Here is a 10,518-nt window from a genome sequence, read left to right on the forward strand (position 1 = left end):
CCATCACAGGAAGGGAGTGTGTACTGTACACATGCACACGCACACACTCCTGTCTAAGCACTCAAGATCCTATTGTGTTTGCTATCCTTCACCTCCTTCAGTTAAACAATGGTCTTGGCTCCTCGCTGCCTCAGATGGTCGCTGTCCCTCTCATGATGCTCTCGGCCATTGTCCTGATGTTCCGCTGCTCGTGTGTGATTCAGCTTCGGCCCCTTTAGATGTCACAGGTGCTCTCAATTTCACCAAAAATGAGATGCTCAATCACGTAACTTGGAGCTTCTTGTGAACCCCCCATCTGAGAGAAACGTCAGCGCCAATAGCGTTTAAAATTTCAGGCCCCAAACCCCGGAACGTGCTGAAGACATGCTTTGTTCGGCTGCGTCGTGTTTCCAAGCTGTTTGGTTCCAGTTGAAAGAGCCGCAAGAAGCGAACGCATGCCCCAGCTGACTTTTAATCACACTCACCCAGGCCCTGGCTCAGTCACAGAGAGAGGTAGGTCTGTAATTAGATGACAATGGGCCTCTCTCTGGTGCACCGAGGGGCTGATGGGTGGCCACAGAATTATTGATCAAAGACGTAGGAACAGGAAGTGTAAGGGGGAGCAACAGGCTTGGTATAGATGTTTGGCTGTGTGAGCAACAGGTGACATCTCACAGGGCCTGTATCGAGCTCTGGCCTGCTGTGAATAATTACAGACCATAGAGGGGTTTGCCACCCAGGAGAAGCTGCTGGAAGAAAGGAAGAAGTCTCATGGCAAAGGTCCTTTGAGATGAAATGAAGCACAACTGGCCATGATTAGTCAGTTGTAACAAAGCTGACGGGACAAAGCCAATATTAAAAGTAAGCTCTTAATACAAGATCATTTACCCAGAAGTGACCCTTCACTAAGCTGCGACCTCCTTCATTACTGCTGCTACACCTCTTTGAAACCCACGTTATAGTTTACACTGAAACAGTAGCAGATTTACTATTGATGTTCTTTGTACCTTCTGAAATATTCATCAAGGGCATTTGATGTCAGGCTTTGAGGGAGGCAAAAGCAGACGTTTCAAATAGTTAATGACAGTTGATTTTGCCTTTTGATATGTTCATTAACCTCACCCGTGATACTTATTCCCATTAAAACATGAAGTCATCCTCAGTATACTTGATGGCTGCAGACATGAAATAATTATTAGAAGATACATAGATTGAAGACAACATGAACACTCTTCTAACGTGCTATTTAGCTGGTCAAATAAAATATAGATATATAAGTAGAATATAAGGTTAGACTTCTAGACTTCTAGTTATTTCTTCTAGAATACGCCTTACAAATATTACATATCACATAGTGATTAATAGATTTATACTATTATCCCTGCAAATGTTCCTTGGCCTGAAAAAATAAAAGTTAGCCAGTAATGCTAACAATTTTAATACACTCCCTTTGGAAACCCTTCTGATGTCCAAACTCTTTGTATATTGAGCTGTCGCTCTGCATCACACACTTAACTGTGGCCTGTGGAGAAATCCAAAGCTAAGCTAGTCACTTTTTGCGAAAGCATTTTAGTGAATGGTCAATACACAAAGAGCTTGGTCATCTCAATAGATGTATTAACTGTGGTCCTGAGTAATCACTTGAGCTCATTTTTGCAAAAGGTTCACAACAGAGAGAAAAAAAGCATTTATATTTAGTTGTGTGTTATCTGATACTTGAAGGGATTTACTAAATTGGCCACAGTTAGGTATCCTTTAACTATCATAAATTCCACTTAGAGTTACATCAACATGAACTTTGACCTGTCTGGCAAAACCCCATTAGTTATTCCTTGTTCCACAGTCATACATGGGCCAGAATGTGTAAACTGCAGTAGCTCAATCAAGTATGAATAATCCAGTGTTGGTTGGATGGATCGAGGGGCGGCTGCAGTACACGTGTGTGTGTGTGTAACAAGGTCTGGACCCAGATGGTGAGGTGGAAGTGGTCCAGCTGTGGCTCCACCTCTCCGCTGGCCTGGCCTGGCCCTGCATGCTTCAGATATCTCTCTGATGTCATGGGAGAGGCTGTGATGGTCAGGCCCTCGTCACCTCTGACAGGAGGTGAAGAAATCACAGGTTGCAGATAGTTGCATGGGGGAGATAAAGAAATATGCACTGAGGGTCCTCCTGTCAGCTCTGCTTCCTGCTCCAACATCATTTCATTTATCAACTGAGAGGATTCATGTTATAAAAGCATGATTTGTTTTTACATTTGTTCCGGTATTCTCAAGAGCAAGCCCCTCTCCACAGAGCACTGATGAAAAGCTGATCCTGTGTGTCAGGTGGATGTGCTCTGTGATACTTGGCGGAGGCTCTCACAGCTGACACCAGTGGCGTGCACAGGGGTGGGGGGGGCCCAATCGTTGAAAAACGTGTGCTAAAGTGCCCTCTTGGAAGCCGAAACGTGTGCTAAAGTGCCCTCATGGAAGCCAAAACCAGTGTTTAAGTGCCTTCTAGGAGCCAAAACGTGTGCTAAAGTGCCCTGAGCCAAAACCAGTGCTAAAGTGCCCTCATGGCAGCCAAAACGTGTGCTAAAGTGCCCTCTAGGAGCCAAAACGTGTGCTAAAGTGCCCTCTTGGGAGCCAAAACGTGTGCTAAAGTGCCCTCTAGGAGCCAAAACGTGTGCTAAAGTGCCCTCTAGGAGCCAAAACGTGTGCTAAAGTGCCCTCTAGGAGCCAAAACGTGTGCTAAAGTGCTCTCTAGGAGCCAAAACGTGTGCTAAAGTGCCCTCTAGGAGCCAAAACATGTGCTAAAGTGCCCTGAGCCAAAACCAGTGCTAAAGTGCCCTCATGGCAGCCAAAACGTGTGCTAAAGTGCCCTCTAGGAGCCAAAACATGTGCTAAAGTGCCCTCTAGGAGCCAAAACGTGTGCTTAAGAGCCCGTTCAGAGCCAAAACGTGTGCTTAAGAGCCCTTTCGGAAGCCGCGTGTTAAAGTGCCCTTTTCAGTGGCGATGTGTCCTTTTCTTTTTCCTGCCGCCCCTGCCCTTCAAAAAGTCTGTGCACGCCACTGGCTGACACTGTGATGATGGCTGTAGAGGATCTCATCAGCGTTGCTCCAAAGATGCAGGGGCCCCTCAGGAAGTCATAGGAACTGGGAACCCAGTCCTGACGACAGGACCGGCCTGTAGAGACGCTGCTGCTGCATACTACACTGTACTCTGCTGATTACTCCAGTTTATAGTTTCACATTACTGCAGCCCCCTGCAGACAGGATTTCCCTACAATAAAAGTTGTCCGAAGCCACGGCTTACAACTGAGAAAACAGTGGTGACTTTTTCTCAAGGCCCAGGAAGAGACTCCATGGCTCTTCTGATTCACACCATGACTAATCCAGTGTTTTTCATGAGACGAGCTAATAATCTTTTGGAAAGAGGGAGAGATTTTTCATGAGAGAGCAGCAACACAGATGCAGCGTTTCACGTGAAAGGCTTTTGAAGTACCCCCCCCCCCCCTTCACATCCCACACTGTAGGACGTCAAACATACATGTACAACATACATACATGTACTTCAGCTTGCAGGGCTTTCCATGTTGACACAATTATCTTGCAGATTCTTGCTTTGAAAAATAATGAATGTAGTTGATGCTCTCAGTCTGTGAACCTTATGGGTAAAAGCCGGTGGTTTCTCCTTTTACTGCTTTTATGTGGAAAATCTATGAACTAATAATGTCTGAGCTTTGGCTCAATTGCATCGGGACCACTGCTGCAGGCGTAGTGTAATGTTCATGAATTATATCACTGCCATCAATGTACACCAACGTACGAGTGATTTAAACATCCCCTCCCTTTCTTCTTCTAATTCCTGAGCTTTAAGAATATCACCACACATCAATCTCACATAATTTGCTGACAGTCTGTATCTTAGTTTTTACACTACACAGTTTAAATGATGACATGATGGGAATTTCCCGTATCCCAACTCAGGTAAAACTAGCTGCAACTAAACATAATTTTCATCATTAATCATTCTAAAGATGATTATTTTCCAACAAAATCATTGCACTGCTAATAGACAAATGCAACATGTCCTATGATCACAAGAACCAGGAAACAAAATGTCACTATTGAGTGAATGATATTATTATAACTGAAATTATTACTTGAGCATTATCATGGGTTTTCTCTCAATGTAATAATTGTGTCAACACTGTCATAATGCATGACACAGGTTTGTGTTGGACGTATTGTAACGACACTGGAGTCTCACCTTCACCCTGCTGTGTATCTCCTCTCTTCCTGCTCCCGTTTTCTCCTTATGAAAACAGGAAGAGGGAGTGTTTGGAGAACCAGAGCCTGAGGAGTCAAGCCGTTCAACAGTGACTTAACCGTAGTCTTTGTGTGTGTGTGTGTGTGTGTGTGTGTGTGTGTGTGTGTGTGTGTGTGTGTGTGTGTGTGTGTGTGTGCATGCCAGGATAATTGCTTTCAGAGAGCCTCTCAATACCTTTCCCTTGTTTCTTCAGCTCCCTTCTGAGATCTGCAGTATTTGCTTTGGGCATTGTGCCCCAAAGGCAACATCTTAGGCAACACACACACACACACACACACACACACACACACACACACACACACACACACACACACACACACACGTCTTAAACCTATATGGCATGCCATCTGAAACATGCTGCAGCGTGTAGGCCTTATGCAAATAGCCATATGACCAACTTTCATACAAAGTGTGAGCATTGTCTTTCTGTCTATCTATCTGTGTGCTTATCTGGACATTTTTCACTCTTTAGACATCATTTAACACATTATAGCTTGGCTCCCTGCATGAGGCTCAGCAGGTGCTCTTCCTGTGGTCTAGCAGGGGCTCCTGCACTGTTGAAACGGGCAGGAATGTGAGAGCAGCGTCGCAGGCGGAGTACCAGCCTCTCGAAGCCCAGTCTGCAGGGGATTAAAGGTGAGCTGTGCCTCGCCCACTCTCCGCCCAGCAGGAGCTGTCATGCTGGCCGCGGCGTCCTGCCGCTGAGCCTCACTCCTATTGGGTGTAGGTCAGGGGCCAGCGTGAGGTCACGCCGCAGGCCTCTACAACTTCTACCAAGCATGCTTTCCCCCCTCACACACTGTACGACAGCCAGCATACATAGGATCTGACAACCCACGCCAGAGCAACAAAAGGAAAGAGGAAGGCATTCTCTGCGTGTACAGTGTAATGAATGGACCGTGTCAGCCCGGTCCATTCATTACAGTGGTGGAAGCCTTTTATCACTAGGTTTGGTTTTGTGATTCTGAGCTATTTAACTGCAAATATATCACATGTAGCATCTAAGGCAAAGTTGCACAACATTTTCATGCAGGAAATGTATAAAATTTTAAAGGTACATTGTGTAGGAATTACTCCCATAGCGTTGCGGTTTTATATCACAAGCAACTCAATCATATTTTTCATGCTGCATTCACGTTTTTGGGCAGACGGACGACAGCCGCTGCAGGTAATGGCATAAACAAACCTCTATGTAAACAAATGGTCCGTCAGCACGAGGCAAAACAATACACGTGACAATATGTTGTCATGGCTTCTGTGACTAAAATGACATTTGGTTTGTTACCGACGGCCGTCTGCCCGACTGCAGGTGAATGCAGCATCAGTGTAACGCTCCATTCCTCCTCACTGCGTTACCGCGGTGACTTTTCACAGACGCCACCTCGACCTGAGCCGACAGCTCCGGTGTCTCCGCTGAGTTTCCGTGGTTTCCTACCGTCACGCTGCCACTGAATGTAAAAACATGGCGACACCACATGGCAGCCAGCACCGAGCTTACCCGCTCCATGTAGATATGAATGATATGAACGGCTAATTCAGAGCTGAAAGGAACACTTCAGTTTGTTGATGGGGGGGATTACTGATTAATGAAAAACATACTTTTGAACAAAATAATCAGTTTTCGTGAGAAGAAGTTACACAATGTCCCTTTAACTCCCAGCATCATGTAGTGATTAAATGAATTCCCTGCTGAATTCTTTTATTTTTTTCTTCATGTTCTTCTGCTAAAATTCAACACCCTTCCCTCATGCCCTATGGTGCTTGTTAGCTGAGGAATTTGGTGGGTGTGACTGTGAACAACCCAGGTCAGATAGATGCTGAAATGGAATGAAAGATATGAGAAAAATCTCCTGTTGGGGAGACGGAAGGAGATGCAGAAGGAGAGGCGTGGAGTCAGTCACTGTGCAAGACGAGCACACTTCTGACGGCTGACGCACAGTAGTTTGTAGTAACGTCAGAGCTGTGATGATGTGGTGTCTGTGAGCCTCCCGCCCGACAGCACTGTGGAGCATTAAAGAAATTACATTGACAAATTTTGCACTTTCTGTTAGTAATTTAATGCCTCATGTGCAGCTGGAGTGAGAATATAGTGAGTTGATCTGCGGGGGCAGCTGGCTGTAACTTCAGAGGCTCTCAGTATAATGACAGACAGCAGCTGGATGGCAGAGAGGAAATCTCAGCGTCTGCCTTTGAGACTCTCTGGATGTGATCTGCAGAGGAGTCTGCCTTGCGTAGCGTCTCCCGAACAATAACAGCAGCGGTGGCCAGGCTATTAAGAGAACGGTCCCTGTCTGAGCCAAGTGGTGCGTGCTCCTCCTCTACTGTATCCACACTTACAATGTAATGCTGTAATCCTTCCTGTGAAATTTATTATGAAGCTATAAATCTCTCTAACCCTGCCTCGCATTTCCTCTTTTAGCATTGCAGCTGGGAAGACCCTCGTTCCTCTTTCCCTTTTTACCTCTGCCAGACCAGCAAAAAGTTTGCTCTGAGGTTCCTCCGCTGTGCTGGGACCCTCTTTTGACCCATATTGTGCTAAGGTAAAGGTAAACTAACTCTGCATGCCGTACATGCGGATGGCAATTAAACCAAGATCGGAGACGGATAAGATTTAATCCTGCCGTAGCTACTCAGAGGACCTTTTCACAGAAACCGTAGACACGTCAGCAGCATGGGTCTAGTTTTTGGATGGAGCGCAACATGATTTTAAACAGACTTTTGTTCCATAGAGGATGAATCAGGCTGACATAAGGAACCCCCTTACATTCCCTTGTGTGCCACTACGGGGTTGATATTTGATGGTTTTAATAAAACATCTCAACATTTTTTTGTTTTGTTTTGTTTTGTTTTGATAGATTTAGGATTAGTCCTAATCACAGTGGCTATAATTTCTAATCCGCCCAGCAGTCCTGTCATCCACTCTCTCCCCCCCGAACCTTCCAATCACTCACCCATAAAACAAAAATAAAATGAAATAAAGTGAATTCATTCCATATAATAAATTATAAATAATTAATAAATTATAATATAATAAATAATAAATTAATAAAAAATGTTGGTGTTCCCTACACTTTCAATCTAATGTCAATAGTCTCCAGTTTTGGTATCTTGAGCTGTTTCTTTGAACACCTCTGTCTTAAAGGGATAGTTCAACATGTTGGCAAATTGGCCCATTCCCATAATCGCTATAGTCATAGCAGTAGGTTCGTTACCTTTAATTGTCGGTGTAAGCTATTTTTAGAACGGAGGAGCGGAGCGGCAGGCTGCTCAGGGCTATGCTATGGAGGCTAAGGGAATTTCTTGGTTTTCCTCTTCAAACTCATCAAATACACAACCCAACAACTCCAAAAGGCTGTCGTGGACAAGTTGTGAGCTGCACATTCACCACGCTATGAGATAATAACAGAACATTACCAGACAGAGTTGTTTTCATGCAAAACCGCTGATGCGTGTTGCGTTCAGGGACAGTTTTTCAGCAAGCAGACTCTGTATTTACCCTGTATTTACCTCGAAAACGGCTCCGTTTCGTAACGTTCCATTATTATCTCATAGCGTGGTGAATGTGCAGGTCACAACTTGTCCACGAAAGCGTTTTGGAGTTTTGGGATTGTGTATTTGATGAGTTTGATGAGGGAAACCAAGAAATTCCTTTAGCCTCCATAGCGTAGCTCTGAGCAGCCTGCCGCTCCGCTCCTTCGTTCTAAAAATAGCTTACACCGACAAATAAAGGTAACGAACCTACTGCTATGACTATAGCGATTATGGCAATGGGCCAATTTGCCAAAATGTTGAACTATCCCTTTAATTGTAAATTGAAAAACCAACAGGATTGATAGAATGAGAAAGTAACATTATCCTACAGAACAAGCCAGCATGATCCTTAAAATAAGTATAAAGATGAAAAAGGCAATGGGGGTCTATTTCATCAAATTATGTACTTTTTTTTTATCAAAAACTGCACAGAAAGGAGTTTAGTCTTATGAATGTGAAGATTGACCCAGTTTTAACAGTCAGTATTCACCACAGTTGTACCAAACCAAATCATGCCAGAACTGTCCCAGGAATAAAAACATAGTTGTAAATGAAACCTAACATTTGCTATGGTAAACACTGTAGGCCTACTTGAATATGGTGAACAGCACTGTGCTACCAATTGTCATGATGTTCATGTTAGCATGCTGACGTTAGCATTTAGCTCACACCTCATGGATTGCATGGATAACGACTCCTTAAATACCTTCCACTGTTTAATTGGTCCTTTGACTGATGTTTTGACACTGTTTCCACCTTTTTTATTGATCTTATTTAGACACTCCCTTAAAGGTCAGAGGTCAAACCTGAGTAATGGAATCTATAGCCCGTAGTGATTGCAGTGTAGACCTGTTGACCTGGGCATTGTCTAAGTCAGCCTCAGGTTCAATAGCCTGACAGGTCGAGGTGAGCACGGTCAGCGGTGCTCTGTCACTTACTGCTCTCTGAGGAATGTTACATCCGTACACATGCATGCCTGGAGGGGGCCCTTAAAAGCAAAAGAGTCTGAAGTCAAAGTGTGGCATAAATTTTACTAAATTCCCTCTTCTGATGTGGTCAATTACACGGCTGTAGATGTACAACAAAGGAATTTGTGTTACAAAAACGAGTTAGAGCTTAACTGTGTGTAACCTGCTGTACATCTGCATAAACACAGTCATATCTTCTGATTTATAAAGTGTTGAAAGAATTAAGTGTACATGGAAAGTGTTGGCTTTTCTTTTGCATGCAAGAACTACAATTTATCACCTCTGGGATTTTCTTTTTGAGGAGGGAGGTTCTTCCATTCCTGAGACAGCGCAGCACAGATGATAGCCTGACCAGCTGAGACTTTTACTGTTCTTGTGTTCACTTGTTAATTTAAATCTTTCCTGTTTGTGTCTTTATGCCCTGAGCTGAATCCCAGTGGGGTTTTGGTTCTGAGTGCCAACACAGGAGCAAAGTTCATTCTCATGCAAGGTCACGCCATTTTTGACATCTATCCACAAACAATGTCTCACACAATGGACTGTAACCGTAACACAGACAGTTTCTCAGACTTGCAGTGTTGCCTTCCATTTGACCAGCTGACCACAGGAGAGTTCAGTCCCCAGACCCTGTGTGGTTTCCTCTGCTGGGCCAGGGAGGATACTTCACTACCTCCTGTTTACACTTTACATCGGGAGGCCAAAGAAAGTGATGGGACTTGGGAGAAAAATGTCTTGACACAGTAGGGGGCAACGCACAAGCAGCCTGTTTTTAGACTGGACTCATCCTGCAATTGTGGGTGATTTAGCCAAGAGTGGCACCAGAGTCCATTGGGGGGAGAAGAAATCCTACTGCACTGCTGCACACGGCAATCAGCGCCTGCAGGCTGCAGCTGATGAGGGATTGTGTCTGCAACAAGGAAACAAAAGCCACTCTGACCTCTGCAAGCCTTCAGGCAGCTGCTTTACACTGTAAAACCCTACCCAGCAAGACAGTTAATGTGTGATGTCCAGAAACGTGCCGTTGTAAGTGTATAAGCAGCAAAAATCTGGCCAATCAGTGTTGAGATCTGACTTGGAAATGCATCAAATTATGCTTTAAAAAAAGAAATCTTGGCTGAGGTTCCAACATTGTTTATTGTGTGCACTTACACTGACTTCCAAATTTGGATGAGTGAATCATCTTGACGTAAATATGCACCAACCATGGGATTAAATATCAGACTGTGTTGTCCGAGGGATCAGGGTGTGGGCCTTTTGTGACCTCCTTTTCAATAAGAGAGCTTGGTCTGGACTGCAAGACAAATTTGACCAGTGCCCTCCTCTTTGCTCCAAGGAGGTCCGGCTGATGGATGGGCTCTAATCAGCAGCAGACAGACCTGCCACAGGAAACATCTCCCCATCACGTTTACGGAAACCAGCACTTCTCCAGAGACCTGCTGATAGTCACAGAGGGAGAGGGGGAGGGACGCAAAAAACAATTGGATTCTCCCTCATTTTCTACAAAGAAAATCATCAGCAGACTGTCCACTTTTCACTGACCGCAATATGATTTAGAGGCCTGCTGCCAAATGGCATCCTAGAACAATACAGTAAACTGGAGCTTGATTGCCTAGGAAACAATAACCAAAGATTTATTCTGGGAATTTGTGACTTGTTGATTTCTCACTGCATTCTGTTCGGAATTCAACTCTTCAATCTCTAGTTCGGGACATTTTCAACACTTATTCCCA

This window comes from Trachurus japonicus, chromosome 9, assembly GCF_045865225.1.
Source record: "Trachurus japonicus isolate A0001 chromosome 9, Traja_1.0".
In the NCBI taxonomy this organism is placed as follows: Eukaryota; Metazoa; Chordata; class Actinopteri; order Carangiformes; family Carangidae; genus Trachurus; species Trachurus japonicus.